Genomic DNA, 23,142 nt, shown 5'->3' with positions numbered 1-23,142 from the left:
CTATGCAAACAGAATAAATAACAGTGCTGTTCTTCTCCAGGACCTTTCCAAGGATCTCAGAGCATCTACAGGCTGCTGTGCTATGGCCACAGCTTATTGCACCACCTAGGTCCCAAGCCTGGCTGTACTTCTCATCTTCATAGCTCTGTCCCTCTGCTGATCCTCACACCAGACATCAGCTGATGGTCAGGGACCCCATGGGGGGTTTGTGCCCTGCAGGATCCCAGCTGGGACTTGGGGCGTTGCCAAGTGCTCCTTGTACATAAGTAGCGAGGGAGCCCCATCAAAAGACAGACAAGACAAAAGGTTTCCACCAAGTGAGAAAACTCCAAGCACAGAAGGGAAGGTCCTCCCCACACTGAATGTGCTGTGCGCAGTGGCACAGCCCAGCAGAGCAAGTGGGCCGGGAAAGCCAGCCGTCTTTCAGACAAAAGTGTAAAAAAGCAGCAGGAGGAGAAAAATGGAAAGACAAGGTCAAGTTAGAGGGAGGCAAGCTCCAGACAAGCCCTCCCTTCCCCAGAGGAAAGCACCTCAACAGACACTGCTGTGGAGTCGGCAATGCAGAAGATACTACTCAGCAGGGGAACACGTAAAATACAAAGCCTTGTTTACATGCTCCCCCAAGTTCTTTAACTGTTGCTGAGAATTTTAGGAATACTTTACATTGGACTTGTTTTATTGCACGTTTCCCACCAATTTCCAGTTCCAGTTTCTACTTCTATTCTTAATTTTTAGTCACCACTGGGACAAAACAGTAACATTTAGATACTGCCTTGCTAAGAAAACTGGAGTAACTGGGAGTTATATTAACAATACTTAAATACAGTCTATTTAAAGGTTTCAATGCATCTTGTTAGAACACTGCATAAATTAACCCAACCTAATTCTCTAGGATGTAACAAGATCTGAAAAGCTCCAAGTTTCATGTTCTCTCTTACCACCCACTTAAAAAACCAAAACCAACATGCTGGGGGTTAGCTTAGGTTGCAAACGAAAACAAAATTCACATTTAACTGAATAAATGCAATTTACTCCTTGATGCAACAAAGGTGATGCCACAACCAGCTCAAAACCAAAGCAAGAAGAGGTTCTCTCCCGCACCCTCCATGCATATCCCCCCTCATTTTTGCTGTTAGTGATGCCCCCGCAGCCTGTCTGCTCAGGATTCTTAACCATTTGCTCCATCCCTCCCCACTGTCTGAAACCATGCCTGGATGGAGCAAAGAGTGCCCTGTTGCTGCTGGGCTCGCAGTCTCCACCACACCGCTTGCACTGGCGGCCAGACAAAGCAAACTCCAGTTGCATCACGGAGCAAACTCATTTTCCAGCATCCTCCCAGCCCGGAGTTTACCGCTACTGTAATCCGGTGCTGTCAACAACGCCGCCTTTGTTGCGCGCCCATGTGTGCCGCTCGCTTGCTGGTCGGGTTGTTGTTTTGAGTGTTTTATGGTTATTTTTTTATTATTATTATTTATTTTAAGGAGAATTTTTGTTTTAAATGAGTAATCTGTTTTCGAAAGATTTCTCCTCCGTGCTGGCTCCACCCTGTACTGTAAACGAGACATTACCTTATACAAGAATGAATCTGCTGCATTCCTCTGTCTAGCTGCCTCGCAGCACATTTCCTACGCTCACAGCAGCCCCGGCAGTGCATGCTCTCCCACCCCTTCCCCCCCACCTTTTTCTTTTTTCTTTCCCCTTTTTTTTTTTTTTTCCTTTTCACTGCCTCGCTGTGTTTTTGTGTAAATGATCTCACATGACTCAACAAATCCATCTGCCTGGAGCAGGCCAAGTTTGGAGCCTTCCCAGGAGGGAGGAGAAGAATTGCTTTGTGGAAAGGACCTGGAGCTTTGCCCTTTCTCTGGCTCAAATTACCCGCCTGTCAGGCCTGACGGATTTGGCTAAAAATAAAAGGAAGCGGGCCGTGAAAAGGAGATGAATGAGCTCAGCAGTTCCTTAGATAACATGGGGTCTGGTGTCGCCCAAAGATCCCAGAGCAGGAACTTCGAATGCCGGACATGTAAGTGTGGTGCTGCAGCCTCAGTGAACTCAGCTGCTTGAGAACCAAAAAAAAAAAAAAAAAAGAAAGAAAGAAGGCAAGAAGGCAAAAAAAAAGGCAAAGGCAAAACCAACCATATGCTTCTGGAAATAAATGAATTAAAGACACTTAGAGCAAGAAAACTGCGTGCTGTAGATTTGGGCTTGTAAATGGAGAGATTTATGGGGTTTCCAGAGGGGAAAGGGGGTGTGGGGGGGTGTGGCAGGAGGCCGTACGTGATGTCAGCCTCCCGCCCTGACCAGGGAGCCTCTGCATCCTTCCTGCAAATGCCTGCCCAGCGCCCGCAGCGGGTATTAAGCACTTAGTTTGGCAATGTAATGACACACTGCAACAATCTGTAATGCGAGGCAGTCAGCAAAGCCCTGGCTCGAAAAGCTTTTTCTCCTAACCATTAACCATATGTTTGGCTCCGCCGCCGCCCAAGCGAGCGGGTGTTCCAGTGCACCATCTGGTTTCTATCCACACGAGCAACTGCAAAGCACAGAGTATTTCCCTCTGGAGCTGTGTCTTCCTCCCTGGCCCCCAATCCCCACCCAGCTCCCCACTCCTCTGCTCCCCATCTTCTTTCTTCCACACCTTTCCAGCAGCAGCTTCACCTCCCGGTCTCACTAATGGCTCGAAGCAGTGGAGACCACAACCACCCCACCAAAGGTGCAGCAGAAGAGCTGATTTGTACTGCCTTCCGTGAGCTCACATGCCTACACACAAGTGTGTACAAGCACACACAGAGGGACTGCATTCCTCCTCACCAATGTCTGGGGTATTGCATTAAAACATAAGTGTGTTCTTGAGTGGTCCTGAAGCTGCTGCAGTGTCCATCACATCTCACTCACGCACACATGCGCACAGCAAGTGTTCAGTTTGGATTACATCAACTCCGTGCCGACACTGCAAAAGGACTTTAAGAATGTACCTAACAACAGGAGGACCAATAGCAGCTTTATCTCCTGCTCTCAAGCAGGGCTTTCTATGCACATCAGGTGTTGATCTGCCATCCCACCAAAATAAGAACACCCTGGGGGGGACAAAAAAGAAGTACAAAAGGAAGAAGAGAAAGATAAATGGAATGAGAGTGCACTGAAGAAAAAGGAATGAAAATATTTACTTTTCCTGTGATAACTAAACAAGCACTTTCTGAAATGATAAAAAAAGCTTTCAAGTGTTACATTTTAGAAGGCCTTGTACCATATGTTTGCTTTACGATTTTATGAATTCTAACTACTATTTACGTTTTTAAAGCACTTCCATCATTCCGTTTGTTTCTGAAGTACCTATGGGACATCAGCAGTAATTTTCCCCTCAGGTTAGCCAATTTAAGATTAATCATGACCTATTGCAAGTAGGTATTCAGGGATGTGAGCAATAGGATATTCAGCAAATCCAACATTTGCTCCCTTAAAGTAAGTTTATATTCTGCAATGAGTCACACATACAGTGTTTATCCAAGTTACCAGTGCTACAAGGGAAAAAAAAAAGCCCATTACATTTGCAAATACATAGAAATCACAGCTGTAAGCACCCAAATGCTTATATCAGGACTTGTTTCTATGACTGGATATTGATTTTTTAAAATAATTTGTCATTATACCAATGTTGATACAGCAACCAGCTTCCTGGAGTATGCAATTTAATACCAAAAAGAAGCTGGCTTTAGGAAATACCAAATCCACACCCATTCATATCCTTTTTAAACATCCTTCTTCATCATGACTATAGCAATGCAAAGCCACAACTGCTTTTTCCCTCACCTTGCATCTAACTAAGAAAATGCACTTGCCAGTTAGTAAGAGCTCTGTCTAAAGCAATGAACTTTGCTGATCTCAATAAAATACTGCAGAACTTTTTCAACTCTTGCTAGAAATGAAGAATCTACATTGGAAAGGATGATACATATTTTTCAAACTTCCTCCGTATGAGAAATCAGTGAACAAAAAAGCACACCATAGGCCCTTACCCCAGAACCAAACAGGCGTGGGGAAAACCATATGCTTGTGAAAAGCCTCATGACTTCACTAGGATTGCCTAAGAAGATTGAGGATAGGATCTGCTCCCAATTACAAATGTGGAGTGCAATTAGCACTGTAAACTCCCCCTGCCTTCATTCTACACTCCCCTTGAGTGCGGGAAATTAAAATTATTAAAACCATGAGAGACGCATTTTAGCTAGGAATTTACTTTTCCTAAGAAACAGGATCTAAATATGTTAGTGTCCATTACTTCAAGATAATATGCTGCAAACATTAGTAGTATGCTTAAATATCACACATTAGGTTTCCTACAACCATGCAATGAGAAATTGTCTTCACACACAGAAAACAACCAGCAGTCATTCTCTAAAGCAGTAAAGGTTTAGGTCTGGGTCTTTCAGCAGATAATGATCTGCTCTGATCCAGAAATCCTTTTAAAGGGGGAATTCAAGGGAAATATTAATGGATTCAGGGTTCTGAAGTCTGAAGGGACTGCTGATCATTTGACCTTCTTCCATGAAACAGGCATGGAGCTTCCTGCCTGTATCGATGAAGCTGTAAGAGGTTGAAGGAGAGAATCTATTAGGGTTTAAAAAAAGCCCGTTAAAACCCCCCCCCAAAAAAAAACCAGACTCAGATACAACAGCCTGATATAAAGGAGGAAGCTACTGCAGCCCTGTCATCACTCCCCAGCACTGTGAGATCACCCACATCCTCTCATCTGGTCTGAATGAATTAACAGCCAGCTACTGGGTCTTGTTATACCTTGTCACCTTCCTCTACTCCTCAGCCCCTGACAAAGGGCCACTGACAGCCTGAAACCCAGCCAGTTTTTAAAGCACAATAAAAGTGGTGTCACATTACTACCTGAATCCACTGAGTCCTCCTGCCAACAACGATGTTTATGCAGTCACATTTTTCTGTTTTTAAAAACTTCTCTCTTGCCTCATTGCTCTGTGTGAAAAACAAAACAAAAGAGAAAAATAATTAACTGCAAGCAATTATCTATTATTTGGATTACAGCAGTTTTGCAGTAGATATTCAGGTCTTTTGTTTTCTGCCTCATCTCATAAAAACATTAAACAAGAAAAAGTCTTTTCCCCAAAATCACTAATAGAAGCAACAGATACCAGTTTGGAGAGGCAGATGAGATACCACAGCCCACCCTTGTAGAGCTACACAGGAGAACACAGCTCTCCTATGCCCAAATCCTCTGCCCTTTTCCCAGGCCATCCTGCCTGACAGCACTAGGACCAATGCTAAGCAGACAGTGCCACGAAAAGCAGAAATACAGAGGGAGAGAAAGCTAATTAAATTTCTTTCAGTATCAATGGCAAATACCTGCCACTAATAACCACAGCAGTGATGTGTTATAATAATACTTGCAAAATTGCATTAACAATAGATTACTTAATCATAAAGTTTCTCCATACTCTGTACCTACAACATTATTTAAGTAGTGACACCACTTAAAATTCTCAGAAGTGTCTTTTAGTGTCTGTGTTTACTCCTTGCTTCCCATACTAGTAGCTTTAAGCTTTAGTGTCAAATTGTCCTACCAATACACTTCACAGACGCCATTTAAATAATGAAGAAAAAGGCCTGTATGGTAGAAATCCAGCTGAAGACACAACCTCAACCCCCCCATCCCCAGCCTCTCCGAGTGGCCAGAAGACACATGCTAAGTAAAGGAAACAGGATTTTCAGTACTGGAAATGCCATTAGTATTTCACTGCTTTCTCTGAAAGCAAATTAAAGAAAGCCTTCACTTAAAGAGATGCAACTCAATCATGTGTACATGGTCCCTAGCCTACTTTCACGTAGGCATACACAATTAAACCCAGACAGAGGACAGATTGGGCAATACGGCTGCCATACCCTTCCTGCATTTCAAGGCTCAGAATTTTAGCATACTCTGTCCATTGTTGACATGGATGACTGACAGAAAGTTTTGTTGCAAGATTTTGGTCACATTGGTCTGATTGAGACATTCCCCAAAAAGTGGCTGGAAAGACCAAATTCTCACAATCTCTGGAACAGAGGTAAAACCTGGGTTTAGCCTGATGCCACACAATGCAATGAACACAGTCTAGTCCATGGTATAGCAGAACAGAAGTGACAGTATAGCAGATTGCCTCTGGCATCTGCTGTCACCCAGAGTAGGGCCACCTCCAAAGCAAGGAGGGTCTCCTGATCCAGGCGACCTCCCCACTGCAGCCTGGAGTCATCTATGCCCAAAACAGAGCAGCCAAGATCTGGGCCAGGGGATGGCAGGATAAAACATGTCAGAACAAGAAAATTCACTTAATGGGGACAGAAAATCGGAGGGTCGGATAGGGAGAGAGCAAGAATTGGGGTTAGGCATGGAGGACTGCCTGCTGGCTGTGCAGCTGCAGCACTGCTGAAGAACCATGATGCCAAAGCACAATGCCATTTGTTTGCTTCCTGCAAAGTCTTTGGTGTACCACAGATATGTTGAAGAGAGAACACTGACGAGTTCAAGCACTCACCCCTGAGAAGGGAGGGAAATGTGGCAGGGGAGCGCTGCCTGCTGCAGCTGCCTTCACTCTTGGCACGTGGGATTTACCTGAGCTGTGCATCAGGGCTTCAGGGCAAAAGTGCATGACAACTCTAACAGCTGCTGGCAGCAAGGATGGCAGCCACCCTGACACTCCCTGCCACCCTCTCAGCGTCCAGGCAGATGAACTGTGCCTTGGAGAGCTGCCACGCAGCTCCAATGGAGCACTACACCAGTCATTTAAACTCAGTATCCCTCAAGTGGCCATTAACAGTGAATTCCTAACCAACCTGAAAACCTGGCTCCTCTCAACTAAAAGTAATGAGCAGTCACAGCAGAAGGGAACTGTATTTCCTGTACACAAAACACTTTGGAATATAGAGAAATCTCAGCAGCAAGGCTGTAACATCCTCAGGATCTTTTGTCCTTTTAAGTCTCTTCCTGCAAAGAGAAGTGGGGTTTCCCAAATCATCTGTCAAATCCTGAAGCCTGACACTGGTAAACAGATTAAGATCGTGAGGAAATGACAAACTTCTTCAGTAGAATTTGAGTACCATGCCATAAATAAAAATTTGGGCCAAATATGGGACAGCAGGGAAAAAACAAGATGCTGAATAGGGAGTTTGCCCAGCGTTTGCAGCTACAGCTGGCCGCAGGCAGGCGACTTGCAGAAAGAGAAGAGTGTGATGACATACTAAAAATTGTCCATGCATTTACAAGATCTGACAAATCCATTTGATATCAGAGTGTCAGTCTGAACTTATAGAATCATAGAATGCTTTGGGTTGGAAAGGACCTTAAAGATCAGCTGCAATGTTGCAATGTATTTTGTGTATGAAAATAAAATTACCAGTAAATAGCTGAAACTTCCTTGCATATTATGCTACCTTAGACATTAAAAGCTTATAACAGAGCACAGGTCTACAGTCAACCAAATGCACAACACAGGAAGACAGACCTTAGAGGTAAATAATTCAGGACTTGAATTCTTTAAGGTAAATAATTCAGGGCACTAATGAATTCACTGACTGTAAATAGGGAGTTCCACTGTGAGGAACTCTCCAAACTGCCCTACATCCAATCCTCAGGAGTGCAGAGCAGAAAACTGTCAGCAGAAACATGTCTCAAACACTCCTGGCTATAGCAAGACTCTAACACAAAAGAAGTCTTGGACTGGAAGAGATAGCTTCATAGACTGTGACCATGGGCTGCTGAAAAGGATGTGTACTTTCAGAAACACCACTTGGGCAAACAGTGAGGTGGCTGTGACACAAGGAAGCTGACCCATGTTGCATCCAACAGAAGCATTGGAAAAGCCGTTCAGGGATAGCCAACATAGCAGTTTGATCTAGCAGTGCTAAAAACACACAAGACTATGGGTGAAGATGTAAGCCCTTTGTTAAATATGACACCCTGTAAATAAAAAGAAGCCAGACAACCCCCCATATTCTCCTTACTTCAGTCTTTCTTCTCTATCCTCTTTGATTGAGTATTGCCAAGTGCTTTTATCCACACCTGGGAATTCCTGTGCATCCATCAAAAAACATTTCAGCCAACCAAATTCCATCAATAAACCACAGGATAAATCCTCATAAATTCTTAAACTACCAGCAAGTGTCAGTCTTCACAGCTTGCACTTTCTAGTACCAAGGAGCTGTTTTGCAAGCGGCAACTATTCCTGACCAAGCAAAGAAACTCTACCAAAGTCGAGATGCAGCCAACTCTCAGTTATACAATGTTGTTGCTGCAAAAAAAACCTCAAGCAAACCTACCAGGATTTTTATGCTGTCTCATATTCTAAAAGTAGTATTTAAAACCATCCTAAAGTTGCCTCACACCCTGTTACGAGACCTGCATGAAACCAGAATATGGAATAAAATCCCGCCTTTTGCCAGCAGGACAAGGGCACGTCAGCAACAATAACCAAGGTGCTGCAAGGTTGCTGATGAGCCTGGAAACACTGTATGGGAACATGCCTGTGGATCTGCAGTCGAAAACACAACTGCTGTTTGTGGTCCGTGCCCAGTGGAGATAGAGATCTCATCGCCAGCAGAGATCTGGGTCACCACAAGGAAGCTGGAGTTATTCCAGCACCATCATCTTTTAGGTAATGCTCTCGAAAGGGGAAACAAGTATGTGGCAATGTTTCATCTGATGAGGTGCTGGTTGTAAACAAAAACAGTAACTGGGGGTTTCGTTGCTCCTTGGTGATATCATCCAAATGGAAAAAAACCCAATGAATTTCACCTGATGTCTTGTATTCAAAGTGCTTTGCAGAATGAGTTTGCTGCAAATGCGAGGCTCAGATTGCAGTTTCTCAAGAGCTGGCAAATGCACCTCGAATGACAAAGTCTTCCTCCTCCTAAACAACAGGCTAAAAAGTATTTGTTTGCCTATTTTATACTTCAAAACTGAAAACCCAAACCTAGGGAAGGAAAACACTAGCAAGACAACACTAGAAAGATAATGTTTAAATTGAAGTCTCAATTTTAAACATATGATGTTTGTGAAAAACACACATTCCGAGTCTCCACACAATCAAGTAGCTGACTATCCAGGCACACATGACTGAAAACCAGATCAGCTTTCCAGTCTCTGCTAACCAAAACTTTTGCAATCTTCCTGTATGCCATTTCCTTGTTTACCTCTCACAGTAGGGGAGTTCAACTTTTGGAGAAACATGAATAGTAAACCTAGAAAGTGACATGTGATATTATTTACAGAATAGGAGAGCACGCTGTTCACAAGAATTTGTAGGCGCACACATCCCAATCCTGTTCCTCAGTTCAACACCCACTCCTGAAATCCTGTACCAACCAGATTAGCCGATGTACACATGCCTGCACCCTTGGAGAAACAATAGCCTCTTTCAGTTCATACAGTCTTCTGAAGAACCAGGCAAAAACGTCATGGGAGAAGTTAGGAAATATCTGCAGAAAACAGCACACAAGATGAAAGGCAGAACAAGCCTTTTAACTTACATAAAGTACATAACATGGAGGATAAGCACAGAACTTAGTTACCTAGCACCTCTTCCAAAGTGATATTTTTTTCCCCCAGGATGGAAAAGGGGATTGTTGAAACAACTTTAAAAAACCAGAAAACCAACCACTGGGATGGTGGAACAGCTCCCTTACAGACAGACTATTGCAAGCAAAATTCAGCTCCAGGAGCTGTGGCAGACCTGGGAGAAAATACACGCTGCCCTGAAGTGCCAGGATCTCTGGCAGACAGCAGGGATCCTGGCTGGCATGATGAGCCCGCCTGTCCCCAGTGCACAGCACTCCTTCCTCCATTCCCCTCCCAAACACTGTTGCTACATAAGGCACAGAACTATTTTTTAATTAATCCAGCACAAAGTTTGAGCTGCCTCAGGGTTAAGCTAAACATTTTCTGTCTTCAACCACTACGGCAGAACCAACTATAGAGAAAAACACTTCACCATAAGGCTAGGGAATTGAGGACAGAAAAGAAGCTGCAACAGAGTCACCTCTGACCTCTCAAAATTTTGCCTCCAGAACATGCAAAAATAAGAAACTGAATTTTTAATCAGCTGAGAAATTGGGTAGGGAGACACTCTTGGTAAAATTATTGTTGCGAGTATCACATAAAAGGCCTTATGGAGTTTTGCCATCCACCTTCTGTTCCAAACTGTAGGCCTCCAAATAACCTATCAGAAAAAAAATCCAACTACCCACACTTTCAGGAAAACACTAAGCATAGAGAGACATTTAAAAGGCATGCAGTTCTACAAATCCTTTGTTTCTCCTTTCACAAGGGGCTGTAACTCCAGGAAATACATGTTCCCATAACAAAGCAGGTATTTGCTGCATGTACTCACGCTGCCTATTTTTTTTTTAATCATCTGGTATGCATCTTCCTAGACATGCTTATGTTAGAGGAAATATTAGCATTAGGTCTGCAAAAGAACACTGACTACCTGTTTTGCATGAACACCGTGAAGGTTAATAGTGGAAATCGTGGTTGAACTCTGCCTCTGCCTTTTTCTGAGCAGTCTATACAACCACTGTCATTTTACCACATGGGTGCTTCCCCTCCTCAGGCTCACTCTCTGCACAATTTTACTACACCATTCATCAGGACAGTATTTTTCAGACTGTAGGAGCAAGTCAAAGCATATTTTGATGTGTCTGATTGCACAGAGATTATGCAAAAACGAGAAAGTTGATCACAGAGGAAAGAATACAAGTTGGTTTTTTTTATTTCACAGCTCCAAGAGTCAGAAAGGGTGAGTAGAACTCTGATATATACCAGATGTTTTAAAATAAGTTAGAAGAGCTGGTGTCATGAAATCTTCCTGACAGCTACCAACTGTCCTAGCTATAGTGAGCAGGCTTGTTCTGCCTGTGGAAGACTAAAGGGCCTAATGGAATGGGAATATTCACAGCCTTCATGCACATGTATAATCCTACTCTGTTTTCCTGAAAATAAACTCGACAAGTCCATCACTACTATGTGAAAAAGCCTCAGAACTGAATAATTTTGTTACATATACAAAAAAGTTTGGGTCTGAAGCATATCCATGGTTTTGGCAAGCACCACACTTAACCCAAGAAATGAAAGGGCAAATTTTTTTCATTTGTTTCTAGCAAGTCTTGAGTCAGTTTTCCTAATTTTCTTCTGAATTTGGTTTTGGATATTAAAAGAAGCATATAAAAAAGGCTTTCACCTCAGCCACAACCCTCACTTGCACTGGGTACTCTACAAATACATATGGAGACTTCGCATCCTAAAAAGACAATTTTCACCTTGTTGTTACAAGATTGGAGGTTCTTTTCTATTTCAATAAAAGGAAAATTTCATCATTAAAACAAAAAGAAAAGATGAAAAAGAAAAAAATCAGCCCCGCAGAAAAGCATCATTTCAAAGTAACAGGAATATGCATCTATCACTTAAATTGGCCCCTTGGGTGAAGCCCATTGCAAAGATCAAAAGTCTTTCCATGGACTTGGGATAGAGCCTGGAGAGTTCAAAATACTGATGAGAGTGGACATCACTGTTCTTGACTGCATGGTGTAGGGGTGCATGAAGGCAAAACTCACACAACAGCCATAATGTTTCCCAGTATGAGAAACCCCAGGGGGACTTCGGGTACCACAAAAGCACACACTCTGGAGAGCATTTCAGACAGTGATACGACTCACTGATGACAGGGAGACTGGTAACATTTTTTGTTGGTGGCTCTGCAGCTCCTATTTCCACAGCCCACGCTAGTTCAAAAAACACCACAAGACATGTGTGATGAAAAAAGGAGTATCTCAGGCCAGGGTCAGATAAATACACACCAAGGTGAAGCAAGACGACAGCTGGCATTGTTAAGGAATACATTCAGGGCAGGTAGCTCAGTCTGAAAGCTGCAGGTTGTGCCCTGGGTAGCAAGAGCACAAGGCAAGAGGCCATAGTCTGGTGCCATGGACCCCTTGCACAACAGAAGGCACAGGGACCAGCGGTGCCAGCCAGGTGACTGGACACTTGGAGACACAGTAGAAGCCAGGGAGTCAGAAGGAAGACCCTAGACTCCCTTGCACACAGACTGGAAGTGTAGGAAAGGTTTCCTTTGTTTCTGTGGGGCTCCTGTTTCTATGTTACTGCTTTAAAGATCCAGATGTCTGGGGAAACTTGGTGCTGAACTGGTAAGGAAACCTCACTGGACTGTGTGAACGTGATGTGAGCAGGGAGGCGTGCAGGGCACTGGTCAGGTCACTGGAGCTGCCCGCTGCCACGGTGCTTCGATCCCAGCACTGAAGCCCTGGTGGGACTGTGCCTGCCAACAGCACACTCTGAATGAACCCACAGGAATGTCTCTTAAGCCTCCCATATCCAACCCAAAGCAACTTCTTCACTGAACACCACCCCAATTCTTTTTCTACATATTGTTTATGGTAATAAAAAGAGGCTTTGGATATTTACCTAGGGCTTGCGAGGTGAAGGGATATATTTCTCACAATACAGCTGAATAGCATCAATACCTGCTGTTTTCTTCTCATATTCCTTTGTGCACATACACTGGTCCCCTCTTGCAGCCCAGCTTTGCCTGAGGTGTAAGTAGAATTGTCAGCTCCTCTAGCACTGGGAGGAAATCACTGCCTCAGACTTACACTGAAATTACTCTTTTTCACACAGGACAGTGGAGATAATCCTTTGACCAATAAATAGCCCACCTTCTTCCTTACTGCTCCAGATGGATATGAATGAACAAACTGCACTTTTTCTGAACGCCATCTTCTGCTTTTATTGAGTACTTCAGTCACTGCCAGCTTCACCTTGTTGCCATATGAGGCATCAGTTAAGGTTGCTGGGACTGATTTCCACATCCCCTGCTATAAGTCTCTTTGAGGGGAAAAAAGGTTGGATGCTATTAGCCCTCTAAGAAACCATGCATTTAACCCATAACCACGGGCTCCTGAAATACAGCTGTTAAGTGCAAATCTCAGTTTTTGAAATTTTCTTTCTGCTGCCTCATTATCTTTACTACATGCCAGCAGAAACCAGAATCCCCCCGCAGGCTGAGGGAGGAAGTCTTTATGTTTCCAGCTGCATCTAACTCTGGCTAGTCAACCAGATGCAAAATATTGCATCAACCTGATGCTCACTTCAAAGTTTCAAAATTTTCCTCTTACAGCTGGGACTAGGTGCTTGTGGTTTCAGTTACCACAAGGGAAATGGAATCTCACAGCCAACACTTCAGATTACTTCCCAACACTGCCGGGCTGCCCTCAAAAGAAAAACACCCAGAAGATGTCATACACAGAATGGCTTAAATCAGAGACTTAGAATATGCTCTGTAATACACAAAAAGTGCAACTAATTGAAATAAATATTGAAGTTCCCTGTAAATCATCATTTTAATCTTAAGAGTAGGACAGGACCCCTTAAAAGTAGGTCTGGCCACAAAGTTCTGACCACTAAACTAAATCCTGCAGGTGCTGACCTCATACCATTGCTGTCTTCCAGCCAGACTGTTCCAGTTAAGCAGCCTTACATATTTTCATCAGAATCTATAGACTGAAACTCCTTTTTTTTTTTTTCCAGTAGTCATGCACAGGAAAAAGAATTTCAACTTGCCAATGAAGAACAAAAATACCAGATCAACGCACATACAGTCTTAGAATAAAACTCTAATCCCTCACTTGCTAAGAAATCTCTTTCAAAGAAATGTTTGTGCTAAAGTTTAGACTTGTGTTCAGCATTAATTGTAGGAAATTTTACAACAGAATATACCAATTTTAAAAGGTTTCTACATCCTTAATGAATTCCTAGAACCCATAGACAGATATTAAATAGGGGGAACCTACAGTGTTGGCTAGACATATTTCAATATTTGTTACCATAGAAACAAGCCAGTAGATTTAGGGTTTGGAGTTATCCTTGCTATAAAATATTAAACTTCTTACAGTTTTTGCATATGTATATTGTGGCAAGAACACTGTCAATCCAGATAGAGCCCAAAGCATCTTAATTATTTAACAGGATTGTAGCTTTTTTTTCCCTTTTTCTTAGCAGAATATATTTTAATTTATTTTTTCCATGATTGACTTACTTTAACATCTGCCAATATGTTCTGGCTGACAAAATAATATACAGGAAATGAAGATGTGTTTTTCCTCAATGTTGTGGAGAAGTGGTAAATAATAGGAACACACATATAATCTAATAAACAAGATTCAACAGTAACTATCAAAATTACACCAGTTAGCACTTGTGATGATTTTACCAGCTAAAAGTACATTAAATGTTATAATTCATTTAAAAGACAGTTCAACTTCAGTGGTTTAGTTTTCAATTTTAGCAGTGGAGAAATGCTCAAGAATGTAAGTGATTGAGATAACATCTTGATACTTCAACAGTATCAAATACTTCTGGCAGATACCTGAGAAATTAAAGAAATGCATTGTCCTTTCATGCTTAAGAGGAGCATCAACAGCTGCATTCAAGTCACAGCGCAACCAGCGAGCAAAGGATCAGCACTTCTAATAAAGAGGAAGGACAAATGCTTCCTCCAGCAACACTCCTTCAAAAAGTAAGGAGAACACTCTTGTTTAGACAACTTCAGTGGTTGAGGGGACCCACAGGTCAAGATACCACCCAGGCACAAGCTCAGCTGGGAGCAGTGGAGAAGGTCAACACTTGGGCAAGCCCAAGCCCACTGCCCCTGGGACTGGATGTATGCAAGGGATTTTGACCCTAATGATTTCACAGCCAAAACTGGCTCCACGTCACAGCCCTCGCTTTTTGTTTGATTAAAGAAAATCTGTTTACAGATGACTCAACACAGTGAAAAAATGAAACACTCCAGTGTAAAAGCCATAAACCACACAGTTGTTTCAATACTGTATTCCAGCACTGAAGTGGACAAGGAAAAACACCTAAAAAAAGCAAAGCAAACCAGAACAAAGACAAAAACTGAGCAAGACTGAAACACCCTCTTCTTCCAAGAATTAAACAATACTTTTTATGAATTGTAAAGATAAGCTGTAGAACTGCCATTTCCTAATGATTCTGAGGTCAGTGTTCTAGCACAGCTTCTCAAATAGCCAATTAGATGTACACAGTTCTCACACTTACACACATTCTATAATTTTAAAAAAGCCCTGCAGCTCAAGTCTCTAAAAAATAATGGAAAAACTTATTCTCGAAGGCTTGCAAGACAACCCTTTAACTAATGGAAAATCTTCAACACTTCAGAAGAGGAAAATGGTAAGATGGCTTAATTTTAAATGAGTAAGAATTTAAATGTCACTTCCTGCATGTGACCTCGATCTGAATAACCTTGCATTTTTGTTTTCTTTGGTGTGGTTAACAGTGGAATCTTTGTGGAGTACATTTCTATGGCATTTACAGTTGCATGTTTATGTTCAGCAACTCCTTTGCATAATTCTGAACACAAAAAAAATCATAAAGTTATTTTTCCTCTGAAAGAAAGAGATCTAAAAAGTAGCATGCTACTTGGACTAAAAGGAAAGGTTGGAGAAAAATTATCCCAAAACTCAAGGGGAAAATGCACTACTTCTTTAACTGACAGCTGATGTGAGGTACTGTGAGTTTATTTTATCTGAGCAGTTATGTACACACACTAAACGCAAAGCAACACTATGTACTCTAAAGGAGTTCACACAAGTCCACACAGGGCACCACTATCCACCTGCAGTCAAGAAGTGGGAAGTTATTCACATGTCTCAGTATGTCATGGAATGGTAAGAGATGCTGGCAGCACCAGCTGTTGCCAAAAATAAGGCATTGCATGCACGCATTCAAATCTGGAGTATAAATCCCCTTGTCACCCTCTTGTAGGCCCTACAGACCAGGTTTGTCCCATAGGAAGCCTTACTGCACTGGATACAAGAGCCTCAAGTCTTTCCAACTGATGCTGCAGGTGTCAACATCTCAGCACACCCCCTCATCCTTTTCATGAAGTGTTTTTAAGCTGGGGGCTGACTGGGAGAATGGCTTAAGAGATATGATGTGCCTTTTATAATGTTTTCTGTAGAATTCATAGATATAAGTAAAATAAAGCAGTTTACTTGTATGCTGCAGGTGTATCTTGGAACAAAAGAGCTCTTATTTGTAGATCACAGAATGGTTTGGGTTGGAAGAGACCTTAAGATCACCTAGTTCCAAGTCTCCTGCCAAGAACACTTTTCACTAGATCAGGCGGCTCAAAGCCGTATCCAACCTGACCTTGAACACTCCCAGGGATGGGGCATCCACAGATTCTCTGGACAACCTGTCCTAGTGCTTCACCAAACTCAGAGTGAAGAATTTCTTCCCAATATCTAATCTAAACCCATCCTCTTTCAGTTTAAAACCATTACCCCTTGTCCTACCTACATTCAACAAGGCCACTCAGCTGATATTTCTACCTTGTTTTGTCTAAAAAACAATAAAAAAACACCCAAAAAACCAAACAAGAAATGCATCCATACAGTGGTGGCATTTAAGCCATCTGACAATCACCTCTCCAATTTAAGCAGCAGTTTTCGGTGTCACCAGGGATGGCTTGGGTTGCCCTCCTGTGGTAGCAGGACAGCACAGGACCAGTGCCTGCCCAGCCCATACCTGGGTTCTGAACAGGGGCACTCCAGCAATGGGTGACCCAAAAAAAAAGGGAGACAGCAAAGCCTTTGCAAGGAGAGCTCCAGTTCTGGATAACATGCTCCATTTGGTCTGCTTAAAATACCTGTTTTGGAGAATAAACTGGGATGATAAAACAGGAGATTGTGTTTCTTGTAACTCAAGAAGAAAATAAATTTCACCCAAATAAAAATTCATTATGTGTAAAAAAAAAATACTCTATACAACACACAAATTACCCAAAAAATAATTCATATCCCTTTACACCAGATAGGTCAAGAGTCCATCTGGATTAAAAAAGAGAATGGACATGAGTTTCTCATCTCAGCAAGACATTGGAAAAAACCACAAACATCTCATGTCTCTCTAGTCTTGACCCAACAGTGAGGGATGAAGATACCACTGGCTGTCAGAATGTATTTGCCATTCGAGGTGGGGCAGGAGTACTGCTCCTTCCTCTTGTTCCCCGTCACCCAAACAAAGAGAGGAAACTGGGGTATATGGACAGGGATCTGAACTGGCACAGAAATGCATGCATCTCTTCCAATATTGGAAGATTAACGCGTGAGAGAGTTGATGAATGGGAAGGATTAAATATAGAACCAAAAAATAAGTGAAATGATTAATTGCTAGAAAAGGAAACTCATGTTTTATAGAAGAAAAAAAAGTCAGTAGAGCTTGGGAAACTGAAGGGAATAAGCAGCAAGTGAGCTGCAGGGTGGGACCATCTGGTGCATAGTGCCACGGCAGCACAGAGCACATACCCACAGCTACAGTGCCCCTCTTGCCTTCTCCCAGCCTCAGTGCATGAGGGCAGACAAAGCAGAAACAGACAGTCTTTAGAGATTACTGGATGAAAATAAGTGATTTTAAAAACAAGCTGAAGTTGGTTTTAAATCATATCTTGTAATCTGAAAACGGTCTCTTAATTAAATGTTTCCATGTGGTCTTGTAGTGGGCTGGTAGCTATCACAATCATGTCCTTGCATTCTAAGCTTTTTAGAAATTTCTAAAAATAACTGGATACTTGTTTAACACTGTTTTCATTTATTTTATAAAGAAATGGAAGTCATTTTTAGCATATTTATTTTTCATTCTGAGTTACAACACCTTAATGGTAACCCATTCTTTTGGTCCTGCACTTATTTTTTTGCAACTATTAATACAAACTCTTTTGGAGTTGGCATGCTACCAACAGGCATCCCAAAGCAGCACAAACCTGAGGAATAATCCAGCATCTTAAAGGTTAGTATGATCAGTCATTTGCTTGGTATCTTGAATTCACTTGCTTTTGTGAGGAAGAAAACAGAGATATGCTGTGAAACTGTAAAAGCTCAAATGTTTTAGCATGGCACCTGCTTGATTTTTTTTTAACTTAATGGCATTTTAAAATAACCTACAAAAATACTTTTTCAGTTAAAAAAAGGTACAACCAACTACATCCTCTTTGGGTTATGCCCATGAATGAGTTACTGTCTGCATTAGAAACAAGCACCTGGACCAACTCATGGGCATCCAGCAAAGTCCACTAGTTTCCTTTCAAAACACTCATTTACAAAAGACAATGTCAAATCCCAGCCTGCGAGTGGCCTTGTTATTAAATACAACATCTCCAGAGTGGAAGGGATGAGGTGCAGGATGCAGAGGGGCTACTCACCACAGTGGAGCCCAGAGCAGCTGTGCACAGGCAGGAGACCACCCTCCACTCTGGAGAGGGTATTCAGACACTGAGGCAAATAACTTTTCATACTTTTCTGATGGTCCATTATGACATACCGTACTACAACCCCAATTAAGAAAAAACTCTGCTATCTTCAGAAGATCTTGCATTTCCTCACACAAATCTTTATGTGCACATCCCCTTTATGCCAAATACTTTCTGTATGGAGTAAATGGCAGAACCAGGATTTGCACAGCCAGCCCGGAAAGAGTGGTCTGAGACTGTGGGGAAGCATCAGCACCTCTCAGTCCTAGCACAGTTGTCTTATTAAACAAAATACTCCAACACCATAGCAGGGACGTTCCTGTCACCCTTTGTTTCATCTGGTCTAGGTCCCACACATCCTAGGAAAAAGTTTCTCATCCTTCACTACCAAGAGGGACAGGACACGCTTAGAAGAGCTGTCACTCTGTCACCAACACACCCAAGGGGAATTCAAGGTTTTGCAAGAGGGCTGAGATCAAACTCATCACCATCTATGCAGCTTTCTTTGCCAGTCACTCCCTTTTCAGTCTCCTGCAACTTCTGAACTTCGCACTGTCCTCTTTCCCCTACATCCTCCAAGAGTTGTCTTTGGGATGAGGACACTCAGCAATGTTTCAGAAAGACTCCAGCAGCTCCCCCTTCCACCCAAGAAAGAGCCACATAAACTTCAGTCAGGGACACATTGATGCATTTTTCTTGCTGAGATCCAGTTCCCCTCATTAGCCTTTTGAAAGAGCACCTTTTCATACAAAATGAAGACAATATGAAGAAGATTCTGTACCCTTTTCCCTATACAAAGGCTAAGATTTAGAGGAATAGCACATGTCATTCCTGTGGTGAAATTTTTGCATGAAGAGCATTTATAAAAATGTTTGAGAACCTGATATATATATAAGAATCAACACACAAATGTCTATTTTCAAAAACCACACCATTCTCAGTTTAATGCTGCAGGCTACAACAGTCTGTTTTACAGTCAGTAATGCACACAGTCTCCCTATTAACTAAATTCCCGAATTTGATTCAGTGGGGAATCTGTTGCTCTAAACAAAATATATAAGGCAAGAAAGTTTACTTGAAATGCCAAGTATTTAAATGAAACTGACAAGAAGAATACGAACAGGCATCACACATTTCACAAAAGGGCAGCTATAACAATAACTAATGCTGAAGTGGCCAAAAGATGAAGCAACAGAAAATTAGAAGCAATTAACATGTAACAGTCAAGAAATATTAAATACATACTGAAGACTCAACACAGCATTCACACAAAAAGATATAAAGCAGTGATGAAAAGCAGATACTTTACATAATAAGCAACAAGATATTTCAAACATGGCCATAAAAACAAAGGAGACTTGTACTGCCACACTGAGAAGAATTGGCTACAGAACTGCAGTGCTGATAACCTAAGTAGGGAGGGGTGGGGCACATCACCCTCACTATCAGAAGAGAAGGTTAACAGCCCTACTCAAGCATCAACAGCATCTGCTTGCTGCCAGCCCAGGGGGTATTTATGGCTTTGGTAAGTCCTATTCCTCTCAAGAAACAGCTCTGGGTAAAACCAGGAGAACCACAACCTGTGCAACCAGGAGAATCACAGCACCTGATCCATGCCCACTCCTGCTGCTCTGTGAAGCCAACTTCACCCTCAAGGTCTGTCTTGCCCAAGTAGGTGTCAACACAAGTGTCTCTGCTGGCACCTCCTGAGGTCACACTCTCTCACTGCTTCCCTCAAAACAGGACATCACAATGCAGTCTCTCTCCCTCCACAGATCAGCACCATCCTCTTGGGCTGCCAGCAGGTTTAAGCATACAAAAGCTTATCCAGAGTTCAGACCTAACTCCATGTCCACAAGTTTAGTTCATCCAAGGCTCAGAAGAGGGACTCGGGCATATGAGCAGATTTTATGTAGGCTCTAGAAATCAACTTTTACTTCAAGGAGTATGAGACTTGTGTGTAGCCAGGCAAACCAGCAGCTCTCTACATGCTCTACCCTTTCTTTCAGCTGATGCAGAGGAGGACACAGTAAGCACCCCAAGGGCATTATTTGCTTGTCCAGAATCACAGTGCTCATTCTCTACATCAGGAACAAACACTATCTACCCTCCAAGCTGTGCTTCTTGCTGCAACAAGCCCCCAAGGCCTAAGTGAGCCCATTTATAACAGAATCACACCTCACAGCTTCTCTCTGCCCTTGTGCAACTCATTGTGCACTCTCCCAGGCTTCTGAGAGCTGAAGGTTCTCTGTTCATGCTCCATAGGGAAAGTCAGGAGCCTGCCAACCGCTTCAAAAAGAGACAGCAAGAAGCCTAATGATAATGAAGTGCCAGGTTTTCTGTTGCAAGTTTAGGTAGAACTTCAAAATGACAAAGGAATTATCCACCCATCGCAGATGCAGATTCCAAGGGAGGCTTTTCCTTTGTTTTTCTCCTATGCTAATATTTCAAGAGGATGACACATTATTTAATTTTTTTTTTTTTAACTGAACTGTCATGGTCTTTGAAGTACCACCACACTTACAATGTGGGGCCTGGCAAACTCAGATGAAAATGGATAATGAATTTCATATTTTTTGTTTTGTTGCTCTTGTGTTTGATGTTGAAACCTAAAAATGTTGGAATGCCATTGTTATTCTTGCATGATAAAGGCTGTTTCTATCACAGCCCTGAAATACTGCAGAGGTTATACACAAAATGCAGAATTCTATTACTTTATCGTATCAAGACCATGAAGTTGTTACCTGCAGAAAATCAATTCCTACACAGTAGTTATTACAGACCATTAATTTGTACAAGGAGAAGTGTGTTCTCCCTGGATTTATAAAATTTTCTTCTAATATTACAACCTTTTGGAAAGGATGAGAAACATAAAAAAACCCAACAACACAAAGTTGAGTTAATGTGAGAAGTCGGCCAATTTTTAACATACAGACCTGAAGTCCTCTGGAAGGCAGGGAATCCCTTTGTTCTGCACAGTATGGGAGCTTATTGCACCCCAGTTTCAGACACTGCTTTATCTGTTTGGGATTATCCAGCCCAACTACGTGGAGTTAAATCCCCAAGGATGCTGAAGGGAATGGGAAGGAAGAACCAGTCATGGCAGGAGGGTAAAAGCCACCAGGACTCTTAAGCAGATGGTGGGAAAGCTACTGATTGGGAAAGCAAGTGGCACAGGACTGCATGCCCTCAACAGAGTTCCCCTGTGCTTGGCACTGGTGAGGCCACATCTCGAGTGCTGTGTCCATTTCTGGGCCCCTCACAACATGACAGACATTGAGGAGCAGAAGCAGGTCCAGAGAAGGGCACCAAAGCTGGTGAAGAGTCTGGAGTGCAAGTCCTATGAGGAGAGGCTGAGAGAGCGTGAATTGTTTAGCTTGGAGGAAAGAAAGCTGAGAGGTGACATTATCACTCTCTACAACAGCCTGAAAGGAGACTGCAGCTGGATGGGTCTCTTCTCCCAGGCAGCCAGAGACAGGATGAGAGGACATAGTCTTAAGCTGTGCCAGGGGAGGTCTGGACTAGACATTATGAAGAAATTCTTCACAGAAAGGGTAATTAGATATTGGAATGGGCTGCCCAGAGACATGGTGAAGTCACCATCCCTGAAGGTATTTAAGGAAAAACTTGGACGTAGCACTTAGTACCATAGCTGGATTGACTTGGTGGTGTGTGGTCACAGATTGGACTTGGTCTTGGAGGTCTTTTCCAACCTAATTGATTCTGTGAACACAGAGACAACAGGGCCTAGCAGGAATGGCACAGAGCTCACGAGGAAAGAAACACATTCAGCTGGGTGGGAAGAGCCAGGTGAACATTTGCTCTCCTAATTCTGCTACATAAGGTTAACTTGTCATGAACCAGGTTTTGACTTAGTCAAGCAGAACCGAAGCATGGTTTTCAGGTAAATACCAAATTTGTGCTGGATCATGACAAGTGATGTGGCTTTCCTTTCCTAGTATGCTTTCTGGGGGAGGCCTGGGGCAGGGTGATGGATCCTAAAGGCAGCAACCCTCAGCCCAGAGAAGGTGCAGGGACCTGCACACACCCATGCCAGAACCTGAGCTCACCCAGCAAGCCCAGCCAGCACGTGCAGGTTCCAGGTACAGTTCATTTTGCATAAGCTGATTAAATCCAACAGGTTTGTGCTCGTAAGTACTCAAGCACTGTGGGTATTTTGCCTCTGCCTGTCCCGCTCTGCTTGCTTTAAAGAGCAGGCTGCATATGCCCCAGCAGGGTCAGCCAGCCCCAAGCAGCTGCAGTGTCCCTGTGGCCACTGGTGGCCTTCCCCTCACCCCCATGTGCCCACGCAGGGACTCTCCCGACCTTGTCCTCACCGGCTGATGCTCCTCCCTCTCCAGGAGCACCCTGGTGCCTTTCTGTCCCCATATCCATCAGAGCAGTCATACGTCATACCACTCTGCTTAGTGCTTCTCCCCTCCAAAGCCGGCGGTAAGGAGTAAATAATCCTCTCTAAGCCCGGGGAAGGCAGGCAGTTTCCATTTTACACATATAGAAACGGAAGAAGGGGTGAAGAGGTTCAGCCTGTTTCTATCAGTAGATCCCTGAAGATCAAGCACACCACTGGTAAGCGTTTTAACTTAAGCTCTTAGGCAACACAGGGTAACTTAACAAACAAACCCAACAAGCAGGCGCTGAATGTTTATGATCTGTTTGTTTACGTGACACACAAAAAATTTACTCTGGGCAATTTTTCTGGGTATGTTCATTGTTCTGTAAGCTTGTGTGTGCACGTTTGTGGCTGTATCCTCTCCTCTAATCTTCAAGCTAATTTCAGCCA

The 23,142-nt window shown here is 42.9% G+C and overlaps 1 protein-coding gene across 3 annotated transcripts in view; it reads right to left on the bottom strand.

Annotated features, from left to right (window-relative positions):
- Window positions 1-23,142, bottom strand: part of BACH2 (BACH transcriptional regulator 2) — a 181,734-nt gene that overhangs the window by 134,255 nt on the left and 24,337 nt on the right. For all 3 annotated transcript variants that reach the window (XM_021545439.3, XM_021545448.3, XM_077782304.1), the window contains exon 2: window positions 4,894-4,980. The gene's annotated coding sequence lies outside the window, so the exon portion shown is untranslated. The remainder of the gene's footprint in view (window positions 1-4,893; window positions 4,981-23,142) is intronic.

This window comes from Lonchura striata, chromosome 3 (assembly GCF_046129695.1).
Source record: "Lonchura striata isolate bLonStr1 chromosome 3, bLonStr1.mat, whole genome shotgun sequence".
NCBI lineage: Eukaryota > Metazoa > Chordata > Aves > Passeriformes > Estrildidae > Lonchura > Lonchura striata.
Note: the sequence above shows the minus strand (reverse complement) of the source record. Positions and strands in the feature narration are given on the sequence as shown.